This window comes from Dufourea novaeangliae, unplaced genomic scaffold, assembly GCF_001272555.1.
Source record: "Dufourea novaeangliae isolate 0120121106 unplaced genomic scaffold, ASM127255v1 scaffold118, whole genome shotgun sequence".
Lineage (NCBI taxonomy): Eukaryota > Metazoa > Arthropoda > Insecta > Hymenoptera > Halictidae > Dufourea > Dufourea novaeangliae.
The window spans coordinates 3,117,064-3,136,140 of NW_015374006.1; the positions used below are offsets into that span (position 1 = coordinate 3,117,064).

The 19,077-nt window shown below is 43.1% G+C and overlaps 1 protein-coding gene across 1 annotated transcript in view; it reads right to left on the minus strand.

Annotated features, from left to right (window-relative positions):
• LOC107188290 (RNA polymerase II elongation factor Ell) overlaps positions 1–19,077 on the minus strand; it is a 152,283-nt gene that overhangs the window by 40,127 nt on the left and 93,079 nt on the right. The gene's annotated exons all lie outside the window — the stretch shown is intronic.

Genomic DNA, 19,077 nt, shown 5'->3' on the forward strand with positions numbered 1-19,077 from the left:
ACAACAGGTAAAGGCGATCTATTCTAACTACCAGCTGTACAGTCAGCACATTATCTTATTCATACAAATTATCGTCTTCTTTTAGAGTTTAATTTAATGAAAAATCCATTATGCCGTGTGCAGGTCCAACCACCAAGCGCTTTAATAAAGAATTATTTGTCGAAAAACTGTTGCATTTCTTCCGATTTACAAAGTATCACCTAAAAACCCCTGAAGTAAACTACCAACAGGTGTCAAAATTGCAGCAAAAGCAAAAGATTAAAATGTTGAGTTTTAAACGAGTTACAAAATTAAAGGGTTAACCAAAAACTTAACCAACGCTACCAACCCCTAAAATCTGTCATTCGCCGTGCAACTGACAGGTCCATCCGTAGAAAATCTGAATTCCCCTGAACATCCGTGGTCTAACCGATAAGAAAGGGGACGGGCTATGCAAAGGGGATCCATTTAGGGATTCCACATGGTGCACGCGTTTCCTTTCCGATCGCCTCGTTCGCCATCAATAGGCATCATCCGAAAACGAACGGCTTGGATAGTGATGTATGTATATCGATGGTCGCGTTTCGCCAAACGCAGTGCCGTGACGCGTGCACGGGGCGCCCCCCGGCCTCGAAACAGCGCCAAATTTGGCCGACTCGCAATTGGAATCGGCAACCTACTGACACACTAATCGAGCGCGCATCGCCATGCCGCACGGGACAGACCGTGTATATACCATACACAACGCTATTATACCGAACTAGGCGACCCGAGCACGACAATCGTTCGTGGTTCCCTTCGTCGCGATACCGATGACGTAACCCGCGACACTACCTCGCCGATCAGACTAATGGCGCGTGGTTAAGCGATCGGCGATACCCAGACAGCACACAGACGTCCTAACACGTTGACTGCCACAGTGAAAAAGGCCGCACGTAGCCAGACACACTTTATTTCGTTTTTTAAGTCATAAATTGTCGAGAATATTTGAGTTTAGTTAATCGAGACTGTATGTCTTGTTTTAAATTACACTGCGATATTAATTTCATGCAAACATTTTATAACAGTGTTTAAATAATCCACTTTTCAATGACAAAATGTCCGCCATTTTGTTCCTAATCAATATTTCGAAAAACCCCATGTTCACGGACAAGATTGGTTCTCCCATTACATAAATCTTAATGAATTTTTAATTTCAGATGAACCGTTACGAAATTACAGCGATCACGGCAGACCACGTTCTGTAAAGAGACATCGGGGAGATCGCTCACCATTTATTTACTAATAAATATTTGTAAATAAAAAAATTACCTTATAATCTAGAAACTGCAATCTTTGAAACACATTTTTAGAAAAAGGTCTTATAGTTTTTGAGAAAAAAATTCCCAAAGAACATTCTTTTTTCAACCTCCTGACTGATCATGACTCCTTGATAGCAGATGTATTCCTCATCCGAACATAAAAATTTTCCACTGAAGTGTTCGTTGTCCGAACTGTTCGTTAACCGATCAACCACTGTATGTATTTTCCTTTTTTGTCTCTCTCGGTTTTCCTGGTGCTTCCCCCGGCCATTTTATCAGCAGCAGCAACGCACGCGATAACCTCCGGGCGGTCTATTTAAACAGAAAATAATTACCACGTGTCGCGGCGAATAGTGGGCTGATAAGAAACGCGTGTTCGCAAACAAAGAACGACAGTTTCTCCCGCCAGAAGTTCGCGGTGTAATGGTAAACATACGGTCGCGGGACGTTTCAGAGCGAGAGAAATAATTTAATTCAATTCCGTTCGATTATGGCCCCGTTGAATTATTGTCGCTTGGGGCCCCGGTGGGAAATAAATGGTTACAATTCAGTGGTGTGGCATCCCCATTACCATTCATTTCAATTCTATGACGCCCGATGCCAATGTAACCGAGTCAATGGAAGATTTTCAAGCATTTTTCGACACTCTGACGTCTCGTATGATCGTTTTATTTCAAGTAGTATAATAGATATAAAACATCCATTCCATGTACGAAATTTAATATATCAGTTGATAGATTATGCAGAGTGTTGTTTATACTTGTTTTCTCTCTACTATGTTGTTTATATATGGACAATACAAATTTTATATAACCAAACATGTAGCTGTTAAATTATAAATTCTAATAGTAGAGGTACTGATAATTTTTTACCGATTTTATTATTCTTCTGCTGGTTACGAGGAGACAAACAATGGAAGAATTATTCATCGAGTTTTCCAATCGAAAGCTTTGCTGTCTCGTGGAATTACAGGGGCTTTCGAAAATTATTGAGCAAAATAATCAGCAGACGGCGTGTTACGATAAGTTTTCAGAAATCAGATAAGATTAACGTGCGTTATCGTTCCCGAGCAGGTGAAAACATATTATTGATGATATACATATACTTCCTATAAAAAAAAAAAAAATCGTCAGAGTCGTACGTGAGGAATTCTGTTAAAAACATTCCGCAATTCCATGGAACTCCTTAACTTAGCCGAAGGCGACGGAGTTTTCCTCCTTGGTGCCACGTGATCTGAACTGACTTGGAAAAACCAGCTCGCTTTAAATAAGTACATATCTGTCCGCTTGTTCGGAAAATTCTACGTACACCGACATGAAACAGAACTACCTACTGAAACTAAAACGAACAAAGATATCTCATGAATTGTCTCCGAGCTATTTTTATTTCACCGAAACGATATACAACAGAATTCATTTCGATTTCACTTTTAAAGTTCTTTATCACGTTTCGAAAACTATCGAACAGATTCAACATAATTCCGCAATTCTAGCACGAATAGTAACAGTGACCTTAACATGTTTAAACGACGATTTATTTCCCATCAACTTAATAAGTATAGCACTCGGGCCGAGAATAAATCGTTAATCCCGAGCACTTGTAACCCTTACCCCATTCGATAACCTGGTAATTAATAAAATCGGCCGTGACAACAATGACGCAATTCTACCGATTAATAATAGGTATAATGGCTAATAATAGCAACGGTCACGACATTAACGGTCGTTAAATAAAATTAATATTATCGTAACATTAATCCAATACAAAAATATCGTCGACGTATGGCACGTACTTTTTACAAGTTTCCAGACGAAAATAATCAGTAACTATCGACGAACCTGAAACGAAACTATAAAAGATTTACCGTGATAACGATAAACAAATAGGAATAACAAAGTAGAAAATAATTTTTCCTACTATTCAACTTCTATGAAGAAGAAAAAAAAGTCCACGAAAATACGAATTTACGTAAATATACGGAAGACCAAATAACTTTTTCAACGATCAGACGTTAAGATCGAGCCTTTATACGCCATTCTCATCCGTGAAACGCCTGTGCTCACGAAATTGGGCCCAAGCACCGGGGTCCAGACCCTAAATTGAACGAGTCAACGAGTCCCAACGGCAACGAGGAAGAAGAGACTGGGGGCGTGGGAAGTAATAAGAAAAATGATTATCGATGACCCGACGGTGGGGTTAAAAGGATTCAATGCGTCAGCCCGCCGGTGCTCTTTGCAATTCAATTCGTGTCAGACCGGCCACGGTGCACGGCTTTTGTCTGTTCGTCGACGATTCCACAAGCGAACGACTGACGCAACGATCGAGAAACCAGGGACTTCTATCCAAACGTAAAATACCGATATTTATAACCCGCTATATAAGCCTATGTCCCACGCAACTGGAACAGGCTGCACCTCCTAAACGATTGGGAATAGAAGATATTATAAAAGTTAAATGGTATCAGACGGTGCATAATATGCAACTAATTGTATGCACTTTTGTGCATCGGTGCATCAGAAAAATGCAACTGCACCTTTTTTTTTTTTTTGAAATGTACGGATAAGTGCCTCCTACCGTTTGATAAATTTATTTCAGGTACCGAAATAAATGTTAAATTGAATGTTAATTTGACATAAATTTCAACAATTCCCATTACCAAGTGGTAGGACGCCCTTTCCTTACGTTACTTTTTCCTCTAGTGGAAGTCGAGTTTTCTAGTGAGTGTACATAAACGACGAGGTGGGTCAACGATCCCCGAAACTAAAATCTTCCGTTCACCGAGAACGAACAGCTCGAAACTGTAGATCGTCGAAGTTTTCCAGCGTGTGTCTCCGCACGCGATTCGCTCGGACGTCACACACGCCGAACAGGAGGGACAAGATCGCGAAAACACGCGACATCACCGAGGAAGCAAAAAGAGACAAAGAAACTCTGCTGCTCCACAGTGCACCTGTCTCGCGATCGTTTTCAAGGATCGCGCGGAGAACAATGGCGGCGAGCCGCTTTGTCCGAGCCCACGAACACACGCTCTTACTGCACACAGTGCGTCGAGTGTAGAAATTGAGCAAATTCATTATCTAAATAAAAAAATTTCGAATAACGAGTACAAGATAAAAAAAAAAGTATTTCGTTATTTTTCATCGTTTAAACGTGGAAATTTGAATTTTTATAATAAAATCATACTTTTTCTTGGGTAAGTCGAAATTTAGTAAACAATTATTTTATTAGTTCAAAATGACGCCTTTAAATATGGCTGTTTTTTATTATGTATTATTCGTGTAAAATTGTGCCCGATTCTGGTCGAGTGTATATGGGCGTCCGGGACAAAAATCGTAAGTTCTGAACTAATCTATTCTCGATCTAAGTATAATCTGATACTTTTGTACAGAGAATACAAAGGTGCAAATGAGAATACTGCGTACCCTCTGGTATTTATCTGACAAAAAAATGCCATCGTTTCTCGACGACTATATTCGATATAAACATCGAAAGTGTTAACACTAGAACTACCAAAGCAGTGAAACTGACTGGTTAGTATATTCTTCTATTGTCGATTAAAATGTTACAACACTTAGATTTTTCGCAACTTGCATTGCAATATAAAAATGAAGAAATTAGTTAATTTATAAATTATCATATTTTCAGAAGTTTGTCATGTTTATCGATTCGAAAGAAATAGATATACGTTTATCGTCGGTAGTTCTAGTGTTAAATGACAGCTGCCGTGATTTATTCCCATTTTTACCATTGTTATCGATCTGTTTGGTAACGTTTTGGATCGCGAAAAGCTGCGCTTTCAGCCGGGGCGCGTGTTACGCGACGATACATGCAATCGGCACCGAGGAGAGAAGGTGCACACACGTTATCGCGCGGCTTCGTCAAGTACACTTGTTTTCGTGGAGCACGAAGGCGGCCTCTGCGTTTCTGGCCTCTTTATTTTCCCGCCGCGACCTCGGCCGCCGATAATGACCGATCGGGGGACACGCGAGCTTTATCGGAGATCCGAACTCTGCATCCGAAACTGAATTATTTTGAGTTCAGGCGGATGAGTCTGACGATTTAAATGGGAATCCGTGTACGGATAACGTGTTTGTTATCGACGTTGTGAATATGGAAAATTTAGTATACAGTCTCCTCTCGATTATCGGCTGGCTTGTTCTACACGATTATTGTCCAGGCATTATTCCCACCAATGGGGAGGAGCCGTGGGCCTCGGGTAAAAAACGAATTTGTGAGGATCTGAAGCATTTCTCCCTATAAGATTGTTGTCCCGGCGCGAAACCGAGTTCGGGACAATAATCGAGAGGAGTCTGTACGATCAAAATTGTTGTCGGAATCATCCGATTTTCAAATTGTAGGTGAAAATCTCGGGACACTCTGCTCGCGGAAGGGTTTTATAATGTTTGGAAATGTAGAACCAGGTGTTGTCACAGTATTTAGAAACTATAGCAATGTCCCGATGAATGCGACGTATTCAGATTCGCTTCGGGGCATTCAAGGCGGACAGGTTTTCAGACCCTCAGAAATTTGTTTTTTACCCAAAGTCGAGCCTCTACTTAGCTTCTGTTTACTCTGTTTTGATTGATTCCAGAGAGGGAGCCCCAGTGGTGGGAATAACGCCGATGCTCGTGTCGCATTCATCGAGAAATCACTGTACTGCTTCACTTTTATTTGTGAAACTTCACCTACAGGAACAGCGATTTTTCCCAATTACTATTCTGGTTCTTATCTAAGAAAGACGTGCTATTACGTCAACCGCACTCAGCGTTTGTTTTTTAAAAGACGTAACTACTACGTCATTCGACACCCAAGTGTTACAAGTTCAGCTGATACGGTGGATGTAGAACTCGATATACTAATTCTGTAAAGTTTTTCATCCTCGACATTTTGTTAACTTCCTGCTTAACTCTTGTAAGACGGGCCTGAGCTTGAGGATATAGCCGGGTCATTTCTGACCCACATCGATCCTCGGTGTGGGTTTCAACGAAATTTTCCACCTGTATTTCAGCGTATGCTTACAGTCTGGGTCTCGGGTAACCCCACGTTCCGTCGTCAATCAAAAAACAAAGTAAATCGTCGACAGTTTATGCTTGTAATTTGGTTTTCCAGGCAAAAAAAAAAAATACTACGAATTCGCTTCTCATGTTTGTTCACATTCTATAGTCGGATCTTTTTCACCAATTAAAAATACCGACACGTAGTCAACTGCAGTTATCTCGGTCCGTTTATCCTCGTCGTCGTGACGCTCGGTATCAGAGGTTATAATTTTTACGTGTACACGCAGAGAGAGACAGACACACACGGTGTTACCACTGCTCGAGGAATCCAGGAGTCGTTCGCGGTATCACGAAAAACCGCCCGGGGAACCGTCGAGAGCGGAATTATTCGTCGTGAGACAGAAACGAATAAACAAGGATAGAAAGAGAAAGAGAGAGAGAGCCGGTTACGACGAAAACAAGATACTAACGACCGAACTTGAGAAATCACGGCCGAATTTAGAACTCAAGGCTGCGGGGACCGATCCTCGGCCCCGTTGGAATCGGTGTAACCGGAGAAGAAGCCATTTAAAATTCAATCTTCGAGTATATATATATATACATATGTTCATCCTCACCTGAACTTCCATGAACAGGCTTCAACTTCAGATAATCGCGAAAGGTTCTCCCCTCCCTCGACCATTTTCTGTGCCATCTCGAGCGCAACATACACACAATTTACGGTACTTCCCAGAAAATGGTGGTTCAACCGCCCCCCCCCCTCTCTCGTCATTGGACGTCGTGTGGGGGGAGGTGGGAGACGCGTTAGTAAAAATAGTGAACAACCGAAACACCAGCCGAAATGGATACAACCAATCCGAAGGCATTTCGCTGAAAACGATCGCCTCGAGTCCGTCGAGGAGCTATCCGTTCCCTCGATGGTGCGTCTTTCTCTTTCGGGAAGGTAAGCGAGCAAAGGATGGAGATAGAAAGACAGAAAAAAGGAACGAGCAAGTAGGAGGGAGAGAGATAGTCAGCGAGTTGACGTACGTTCAACGGCTTTTGAAGTAGATGCATATGTATGTGTTTCTTTTTCTATATATATATATATATATATATATATATATATATAGATATATGTATGTAAACTGAATCTATGTGAGTATGTCCTTCGTATGCCCGTGCCTGTCGCTGTTTGCCAAGCCGAGCGTAATGTCGACGAGAAGTGGAGGGGGCAGGAGCGAGCGGAGGCGAACGAGACAGAGAAAGAGAGCGCGACAGCGAGACAGGGAAAAGGACAGGGAGAGTTTTACGTGCCCGTGTTCCACTTGGTTACAAAAGACCATTTTCTGTCGTTCCTCGTGCAACGACATTAAAGTTATTTAATAAGAGCCACGCGCCTTTTTTTTTCTCTTCCCCCCACCCCCGTTCCCCCTCTCCTACCTCGAAACGACTCAATACACAACCCAAGAGGGGACAGGGAGAGACTCGGTGTGCACTTTCACGTGCAACGGAATGAACGATATTAACTTCGCTCCGGAGCCGTACGAGAGTCGAAAGTTTCCGACCGAGGCGATGGAACGACGCGAAAAAAGAAAGAAAGAATGAGAGAAGAAAGGAATTCACACTTCGTACACGGCTACGGAAGGTGAGTAAACCGAGAGAGACCTTTAACACTAAACCTACCACGACAGGTCAAATGACCGGTTTTGTCGTTCTAATTCCTACCTTTTCGAAGGGTTCGGAAGCTTCAGTGTTAAAATATGATCCCAAGGTACAACCGTCTGTCTGTTTCTATTTCTTTGGACGTTTTTACCTCGATCGTTTGGGTCTCGAATTAATTGATCGCTCTCGGGTGATAATAATCCGCGGGCGCAAACGTCTGGAAAACTGAACACAACCGGACGCGACGAGATCTCGCTTTTTAAATGTCCGATTGCCGTGTAACCTGAATATCGGTGTATATTGCGAAGAGGCTGGATGATTTGAGTACCGTTAGAAAATATTTTTGCATAGAACTAGTATCAGGGTATAATTTTAAAACAAGACCGACAGCTTCTATTGACGGAACGCGTATATTTTCGAGGATTTATTACTTGAGAAACGAAGCGAAGCATGTCTGGCTACGTGCGGCCTTTTTCACTGTGGCAGTCGACGTGTGGATCCTCTTAGCCAAAAGCCGGAATATCGGCTACGCGGTCTTTGCCATAAATACCTTGAGCCATATTTAAAATTACGAACTCTGATACAGAAAATTACGAAAGTACCTCCAACATTTTTTAAAATACGTTTTATAATAAAATACAAAAAAGAAGTGTAAAGTTATCTTCGTTAAGTTTCTTCTGTTTATATTCATTTTCGAAAAAGTGTGTTAATTTTAATAAATACCTGCGATAATGTATATTTTCCGATGTATTTTTAGATGCTGCATACAAAATTGTAAAGTAAGAGGGTTAATGTATATCCTCCCACTATCGAGCGTATGCGCGGCGACACGGTGGTCGGTGAGTCTAGCATGAAAAATAGTTTTGAACGTTAAGCTTGTGTCTCGCGTTAACATATACCAGGTGGTTCGCGAAAATACAACGTATCCGCTTATTAAATCCATTTTGAGCCAGACGACTACGGAATAGTAGTAGATGGCATTAACAAAACACCGTCGACCATATTCTTTTCTGTTTCGTTCGAGATCCACAAAGAAAATTCAAGACTATCTCGCACCGTTCTCGTCTCTCGATCTTCTCGAGGCTTCTAGCGATTAATCACTCCCCGATACCGATCGTTAGAAAGACTGCACGGTGGATTATCGCCAGATACAGACAAATTAATCATCTGCATAAAGAGTTTTGAATAACGAATGAAAGATAAAAAAAAAGAACTTTGTCATTTTCAATCATTCAAACATGGAAGTTTTTGTAATAAAATAATACCTCTTCTTGAATGAGTTGGAATTTGGCAAACGATTATTTACTCTCATTAACCGTTTAAAGGTCAGGATTACTCTGTTACTGCTACTTTTCACTGTGTATTATTCCAATAACATTATACCTAACACTGATTATCGCGTGTTTATGGAAAAGCCAGCGGAGGAGACAATGGTGCACAGAGGGGGCACGCAGGTGTCTCAATTGGTGTCGACCCTGAAACAGTTCGTGAAACGTAGCCGTCGACGTGTTGTCGGCCTCTGCGTGTGCAGGTGATGTGCGTGCCACCGCGCACAGGTCGCACAAAAGGGGAGGAGGACAGATGTAGGGGAGGGGCGGCAAAGAGAACACAGAGGCGCGGACGGAGGTACGGTGCCAAGGTAAAGAAAGTGAATTTCCGTTTTCTCAGCGTTCCCTAGAAGGCCCCGGCGAGCCGGAAGTAATTACAATCGGATTTCTCGCGGCGAAGACTCCGCTTTTGCTGGACGAACTAGGGGAACTCCGTTTGGAGGAGCGTGTATATATGTATATATATATATATATTTATTTATATATATACATACAAGCCACCATCTATCACGACTAACGACTGCCAGGGAAGCTCGATATGCCTCCTCAGGCAACCCCGTCTCTCATCTGTCTCTCCCCCCTGGAACGACCTTTCCTTTCTACTGTGGTAAAGTCGAAGCTCGAGTATGCGAGTAAAGGCTGACTGGTTCTGTCGAGTTGTATAGTCTGCGCTCGTTATGTACGACTACCGTTCTCCCGAATGTGTTTGGACACTGGAATTTGATACGGGACTATCGTCGTTACAGTGTAAACGTCTCGAAATAGAATTAATGGCAATCGATTAACACGGTGTATAATTACCATAGCTGTTGATTTTAAACGACCAATGTCTAATAATCTCCCCAATTAGATTGTATATTGTTCTTGGTAACATCTGGTTACACACTAGCGAGATCCACGTATATGCCTATTTATATTGTACGTGGAAAGATAAATCGCAAGTAGGAAATTTAATATTTGCCAGCAGGGCTTTCTTTTCGAGAGCAATGATTAATGAAGATTCACGGAGTCACACACACATGCCGCTGAATAAATTCTTGGGTAATGTGGCTGTTCATTACTTACTGGTTCTACTTACAGTAAGATACACCAACGACCAAAAGTATGGGACCAGCGTTCACCATCGATGGAACTGTAACTCGTTATTCCGTTACGATAATCAGACCTGGTCCCACACTTTTGGCCAATAATATATATCAAAGAATTCTCTATAAACGCCACAAATATTATTCTGTCAGACCGCTAAGAATCATCTGTGCAAGATTTTCTATCGTCCCTCCTAGGCGACTAACTCGTTCCCGTCAAGAGCCCCGTAAATAGCGCTCGGCCGAAGGCGGTTTCTCCTCGATTTCGATTGTCGATGCATCGGTGCACAGCGAATTCGACTCGCGACAACTCATGCACGACGTAAATTATTACGTTTTCGCACTCGTGTGCAGAGAAACACACATAGTATGTGAGAGAGACAGACCGATCCTTCGACGATATCGAGACCCCTGTTCTGTCCTCCTCCCTCCCCACCCACTGGCCTGGCTCTCTACGTTCTTATTATTATCTGCGTCGCAACACCAACGTCCCACGATTGCGCAACGTCTTTTATTAGCAGACTCGCGGCCAGGCCGGTCGCGAAATCGTCCCGATCGTTTCTCCGTGTTTGCGTGTTCTCTCTTCCCCCCTCCAACCGGTGTACCGATGCTGTTCGACCCATCGAAGCTATTCGGGCTCCCGCAGAAACGCGGATACAATGCGTCCGTCGTTGTAAATTTAGCCGCCTCGAGGCGACCGCTGCCGCCCTGATACGTGCGTGTGTGTATGCGCGCGGCTGGTGTCTAGGTCGCGATTAACTTTCGCGTGCGTGGCTCGCCTTCAGGAAATCACTTCGAGGACAACACCGCTGCTGACACGACGACGGGTGTTACGTTTCCCGATCCGTAGCCAGAAGAGATCGAACTCTCCTCCCTACCCCCTCTGACTGTCGTCACCTTCGAATTCTAATAACAACGATAGTACCGACCGTGATATACATTTAATTGATTGGACGTGTGGTATATATGCAGTGTGTATACATGTATGTACGAATGGTGATACTGATACGGATTAAGAAAACTCGTGGAAACTAGACAGATCTGTGGTGGTAGATCGATGACGCGCGACAACACAGAGCTGATCGCAGCTGTGTGGCAACTGGCTAATGCCGGAAATCCCCAGCCTCGTGAACAGTCAATGGGTCAGTGTATATTTTCCATCCGTTCGGTGTCTCCGGAGGACGCAGGGGCGTGTATATATACATATATATAAACGCTTTTTTTTTTTATCCTCCCAGTGCGCACGGGTTCACCTTGAACGACCCGGCAAGAAAGAAGTTGAAATCCTCGAGAGAGCCAGTGTGCTCGGAGGGCCTTGGAACCGATGCACGGTCTTCTACCGACATACACGTCCCCCCTACTCGGGTCCGAGGTGTCCTCCTCTACCCATGGACACACGAGATGTCTCTATATGCGTGTGTCTCTCTCTATATTTAGTGTCTCTTTAGATTTGTCTCTGCTGTGTACGAGAGAGACACAGTACGACAAATATATGCGCATAAAACCGAGAGATCCTGAGAGATCGTGTCGCCGGATCTTTCCGCTTCGAAAGTATGTCCAGAGGCCATTTCTAGCGTGGTTTCGCCGCTACATATCGGCGGCTAGCTTGCCGGTGGGGCTCGATCTAATTACGAGACACCCGCGGACCTATTAAATACCGTTTCGTAGATGTCCCCGGACATATTCGGCGCGTGTCGTCTCCACACGACGTCGTTTATAGATCCCTGAATTACGGTCTGAATGACCTATACTATTACGATATAGAGGCATGCGCATATCTGCGAGGCACAGATCTAGCCTCTCCCTCAGGCTGGGTTTCTCGCCATTCGTTGCGAGGGAGGGCAACGGTCTGTTGCTTCTCACACCCATTTCTCTATGACGATGATAGAGGTCACGTATCCCAAGTCATATGAATCGACTTCACGTCATATCTCTCGGTCCATCGAAATCAACGACCTACCGTAAACGATTCGCCATTTTCGGCCTCTTGACGATACTTCCCTCTCTTTCACTTTCCCCAGTTTTGCCCCTGAGTGTATATTACGAGCTTTCCCCTCGTTTTGGTACGAGATACAACCACATATTTGGCCCAACAGAGTTTCCCCGTCTCTGGCATTCTCCAATTAACGGGATAATCCGGTAGTTTCGATTCGAATCTCAGCGACGAAACCCCTTTCTTTCTGTTCGCCTCTATATCCGGAGCGCACACCACGGAGCCAGTCCGCGAGTGGCTGATTCCACTGGCTCGCGGTCCTCCTTATATACCCACGAGACCGCGTCACGTGACCGTCCCCTCCACCACTCAGCTGGCTCGCAGTGGAGGATCACGGGCGCGTACGGTGTGTGCGGTGCAACGTTGCACGCGCGTCTATCGTGTATGTGTGCACGTGCGCGTATACTACCGGCCAAAAGTATGGGATCCAGAGTTCTTGATTGATCCCAGATAGCACATGACGCCATGAAGACGTCCATTTTATGGTTAACTAATCAGTTTCTAACGATACAATCAAACTTGCGGAATCAGTGTATTTACAAGTCATTTCCAATCTGCTTTAGCACATTACATTTATCAAATCTTTGTAGAATAAGATTCTTTCCTTAACCCTTTGCCCTACGATTTTTTTGACGTCTGCAGACTCCAGGATTACATTGCTGTCGATAGTTTCCCAGAAACGAAAGCAATTTTGTACTTATCGTAACTGTACTTTTACTGTAAAACTTGAATATTAATGCCAGCAACATTTTACTTCGGCTCAAAGAAAATCGAATAATATTCTTCTGTATTGAATCGATTTTCAAATCGTCTACACGAGTCTGACTCGATGTTACAGGGCAAGGGGTTAATTATCAGACCTGATCCCATACTTTTGGCCGGTAGTGTATATACATACAGATGACCGGAACCACACGTTACTACCACCACTACCTCACCAAGAAGCCTCCTCCTCAGCCGTCGTTGCTGAGAACGCAGGCTAACGGCGCAGCTAACGACGCGTAGAGACTAAGCGCATCGGGAGCAGCCGCACGAGGTTCGCGGGGCGCGTGCGCCTCGGGCTTGAAAGAGGAGAGCCCCGTGCGGTGGCTGGCTGGCTGACTTGAAGGCCTGATGCGTTATGCGGTCAGAAATGCGACGTCGGCGATGGCCGAGAAATTTGTGTGTACAATGGTAATTGGACTGTGTGGATTTTATTACGCGTTTGTAACCCGTGTATACCGAGAATATCCGGTACGCCTACAGTTGCAACGGGAATTTTAAATGACGTCTAATGGCGGTTTTACTTTTATTATTGAACCTAGTGTAAGCCGGTTCATGGAAGGAACCAAGGGGTTTGTGGAGTCTGATCTGGATTTTGTAATAATGGGAATGGTAAATTTTTTTCGTATGCTATTCATCGCATAAAGATTTTCAGTCCATAGTGATTAAAGGCTGTCCCACAATGTGTGGAATTTCTTACAAGTAGAAACGGTTGGCAGTAGACAGACATATTACTCAGCTACGGTTCTGCAATATACGACTCTTTAAATTATCAAATTTACGTTTCGATTCGATTTTGCCTTCTTTAATACACAGAATCATCAACTATGCCACTCATTTTTAAAATTTTCCGAAATTCTGAAATTTCCTCGAAAATGACGAACCGATTTTCTTCTGTCACCGATCTCGATCCTCGTATTACAAAACCGACCCGTGAAAATTTTCGGAGCGAATTCCAAGGCGAGCGCCATAAAACGATCTAATTTTACGGACGTGAATGCACATTAAAACGCGCGTTACGTGACACGAGAATCGTTAAACAGGCGATTCGCAGCACTGCTTTACGTCAACATTTGCACACGTTCCGAGAACTGACGTAGATATCTCCATAGTCCTTTACCCTCGTTTTCTTTTCGACTCAACGCGATAATGACTTGGACAAACCGAGGACCTCGGTTAACTGGAGTCTCCTTAGCTTCTAAGAACGATCGTTGTTGAAATCCGGAAGCGAACTTACTACTACTTCTCTGGCAACATGAAACATCTGGTTAAGAATTAATGATTAACTCTGTTACCTTTTTCTCTCTCGTAAGCACTCGTTAAAAGAACAGTGAGAAATATTTATACTACATACTTGTAAATGAAAGCGTCGAAAGTATGTACTGCGTTCTGTTTTATTTTTTTTATTTGAACGATGGCCTTGGTTGGAGAGAGAGCAAAGAATGCTAAACTCCCAGCTGGTCCGTACCTTTATCATCAAGATCATTGAATTTCATTATTTAACAAAATGACTAAAATATTTCTATGGAAAAATTCATCTTACGATCAAGTTATTGCTCCCAAAATTTGTACATTACTCTGTCCGAGTCAACTAGCTACGAGTTAGTAATTCACCGCCAAGATGAAAATGTTTTCCGATTCACTAAACATGTGACATCAATTAACAAGCTTAGCTTGTTAAGCCGAGCAGATGAAGCGTCAAAACTAGGAAAATTTCAGGATTCAGGAAATTATAAGTTCATCGAGAGATCGTAAGGGGAAAGCAGGGTAACGATGCCTAGAAGGTAATATCCCCGTTTACATTTGTCGCCGGAAAACAGTGTAACTACTCGAGACACAGTTACCATTAGAATTCCTCAGTGGAACGGCCATTTCCGACCACGATAACGGGCATTGCAGGTTTTTTGGTAAGGACCAAAAAGGGTGTAATATCGATCATAATTACTATATACATTGATTCCTCGATTTTTATTTTCGAACTTTATTTTCGAATCGTTCAGGGGGGCAGTAACGAATATGAGTTTCACGTTTTCAGAGGAAAGAAGCCTATTTTGCCCGGGTGTGTAATGTCGCGGTCATTTCGAAAGGATTACAGAAAACGGTAAAAGAGCAAAGAAAACAAAAAACAAAAACCCGCGACGAGAGTGAGGAAGGACGATCAAGGAGGAGGTGGAAGAAGTGGGTTCGGGTTACGCTGTAAACGACCTTAAAGGCGGGTCGAGGAGGCGCAGACCGTTGAGATAGTAACCTACATAGCGCCGGCAGGCACACTGGACTGCTTAGGCTTGTTTACAACGGGAGGATACCCGCGCCGCGGCTGAAGACGACGAGTCGAGTTACGGTTATGAATCCATCGAGCTCTGATTCTCACATCCCCACGCGTCACCGATGTATGTCTATTCACAGTACTAGTTGCCATGACGCACCGTCATTGATGGCTACACTTGATGATCCCTTCATGCGCTAATGACGACAGCACACAATGTAATTTCGTTTTGTATCGTTTGACGAGACGGCGACGGCTCGGGACAGAGATCGTAAACAGTAGGACATTGTACAGACTCCTCGATCATTGTCACAACTGGGGAGGCCTGAGTTTTTGCAACAAAAGTGGAGGAATAACAAATTATGCGCTTGACAGTTTCACAATTCCCTTCAAATGGTGGGGGTAACGCTTGGACAATAATCGTGTAGAACACGACAGACGATAATGGAGAGTTATTCGAAAATAATCGAATTTCCAGAATGAAATGGTCAGTAATGCCACATACACTGCTATCTTGACCCTTTCGATGTTTATGTCGAATATACTCGTCATGAAAAGATGACATTTTTTTTGTTCAATGAAAATAATTTTCCAAAAATGTTGTATAATTTAATAAAAATTATTAAACAAAATTGCATTTGCTATTTAAAGTAAAATTTAGGTAAAACATATTCGTAATTTTAGCACATTTTAGATTTTGGGACACAAAAAACTTACTTCAAGAAAAATTGGGCCTTTTAATTAATTGTCGTACGAACCAAAGTCGGTCAAAATGGCAAATACCGCGATTGCGATACAGAGAGAGAGAGTTAAGCTATTCGTGAATATACCGTCAATGTCGACGTACCTTCACGGACTGCATTCTTTCTTCCTAACTACACCTTCACTTCATAAAATAAACGCGTACCTTTCACTACGACTTCTGACGGTAACTTACAGCTCAGTAGCAAGACGCAACCAAAAGCGCAATTTTACAGACCCCCCGGTACGTGCTCGAAACACCGTTTCCGATAACAGTGCGTTCGTCGCGAAAATAGGACGTTATCTTAAAATATGGGATGCGACAGCTGAAATAATTTTGAAACGAATAATTGTTCCGCAGACGATAACAGACAACGTGTCAGGTGCCCACAAAAGACCCCCTCGAAAACGCGCGCGCACGGTCTGTAAATTGAGAGTCATGATTAGGCGCGATTGTCCCGAGGCGGAAACAAAAAATTTCGATGCGTCAACACCGCTCGACGCTGACTACTTACGTGCACTTGCAACACGATTATGCAATACTTCTCTTTGCATACACACGCGTAGGACGGTCGTTTTCCTATCTGATTCTGCATCGCGGTTCGATGTATGTATAAAATGCCGTCGATATGCTGATAGAACCCGAAGAAATGTGATTCTAGATGGAAAAATAAGTCGAAAATGTAGAATAACATTTTTTAGAATGATTCTTCGTTTCCAAGATAATCTTTAAAAATGTAATTTTAATTATTTCTGTACTGTTTTTTTTTTTTTAGCAAAATAAAGTTTGCTTACTGCTTGAGAAAATATTTTCTCAGCTTTCAAATGAGCGCAAGATCGAAGTTCTAGGTTTAAGAACAACCAAAATATTGTGGTTGTAGTGATCTCGTGTCGGCTGATTTCGTCGAATTTTTCGGAACGGCAACATTACATATCTCTCGGAAATTAAAATTGCACACAGTTCATGTTTTTCTAGGTCGTCAACAAATGTTGTAAAGTTGAAAAAAATCGGTGACTGTGACCACAAAATTCCCTGTGCGTTTTAAAGTAGAATGGCTCGTACGTGCATTCATAGAGACCGTAAGTAGAAACAGAATGCAGTGGACAGACGCGCCAGTTGGTCTTATTCTACTGCACGCGTATCTGGCAGATATTCAAATTCAATTTTCTCGTAAATGAAATCTCAAATAAAAAAATTTTATTTTATATTTTCCACTAATGTTTCCATGTAGAATTACATCCTGTCATGTTGCATCGCCATTTCGGAAATACCTTGTTTACACCGACCGTCTATTGCTCTAAAAGTTTCATTAAACCATATGAAAGTCTGTCAATCCTACCAGATACAAATGCAGCTAATTAAAACAGAAGCATATAGAAGCTTGTTTCCACTTCTACATGTTTATTTCAAGTTTCTTTTAATGGGTAAGGTCACCAAGAAGTGCGTAAACATCAATGTTTGCAGTACGATCATCGCTCCTCGCGATCGAGGTTCACGAGTGTCAACGCGAAGTTCACTAATCCAGCCGAGGATCGTTGACTCATTACAATTCAATGGTAGATTGCGTCAACGATGATGACGGTCGGCCCGGTGAATAGTGATAAGACCCCGCGCATATTAAATTCCCTTCGGAGATCCCAGGAGTCCGTCAAGTGGACAGCAGCCTGCATTATCGACCGACGAGAAAACGTCACCAAAGAGGAGAGAGAGCTCCCGATAAACAGAAATCCGCCGCGTACTTTGCACGCAATCACGCGATTTCCCCGATCGTCGCTTGCGCTTGAACAGCTGTTTTTTTCTCTGCATTGTTTCTCGTCTCCCCATTCCCCTCCCTTTTTCGTTTTATTTGCGACCAGGTTTAATCGCGACGCGCTGATAAACAAAACACGTTATCTGAGGTTGGAGCGAAACGCTTCGAGTGAACGATAAAAAAAAACTGTTACCAGTTCCTTCAGAGACTGGTACCGTAATCACTATCAGTCTGGTTTCCAAAGACTCCTTTTGTCTTTATTACCATATCAAAATGGCATTTTTTGATATTTAAAAAAAAATGTTGTATGTATTTGTAGAATTTTATTTTTAGGAACCTGACCACCGTGTTAAACAAGGGGTACTTTTTTTTAGGTATGTAACCACCGTGTTAAACGGCGATTACCCTATAATTTTTAGGAACCTAACGCTTAGGAGACCTGACGCTTAGGGAATCTAACGTTCAGAGTCCCAACACTTAGGAGATCCAATGCTTAGGGAATCTAATGTTCAGAGTACCAATATTTAAGAGACCCAACGTTTAGGGAATTTAACGCTTAGGAGACCTAACTGTCAGGAACCTATCCACCGTATTAACCTGCGGTCACCTATAATTTTTAGGTACTTAACACTTAAAAACCAAACCACCGTGTTATACGAGGGTTATCTGTATGTAACAAGCTACACAATTAAGTATCAAAGATTAATTTCTCGAAAATCCATTCCTTCGCCAAGACTCCCGTTACGACGTTGTACCTACCCACCGATCCCGTTTTCCTTTTTATTAACGGCCAGGTGAGACGTCACGCGATTAACGCGTCCGTGGGAAACGAGACGCGCTTTTCGACAGAGCGTATGGTAATCAGTCCCCGCGATTTCGCAAGAGGCCCAGTGCGTTACGTGCTCTCGCGGTGAACGTCGTACACATACACACACACACACACACGTTTGGAGTAAAAAAATTCGATCCCTTTGAGTGAAACGGAACGAGAAAGATGGATTCAATATCACGATGGCGGCAACGCAAAACGCTCGGGACATACACACCGGGTCAATTAACGTCGGGGCGGTCGTTGTTAAATTACGCTTTCCGAAAAAGCGGAGAAAGTCGGCAAAATGGACGACGATGACGTCATCGTCGTTGCTCGATCCATTGCACTGGGGGCACACGAAGCATGGACCAGTGAACGACCTGTTACCAGGGATGCCAGATTCGACCTCTTTGAATCGC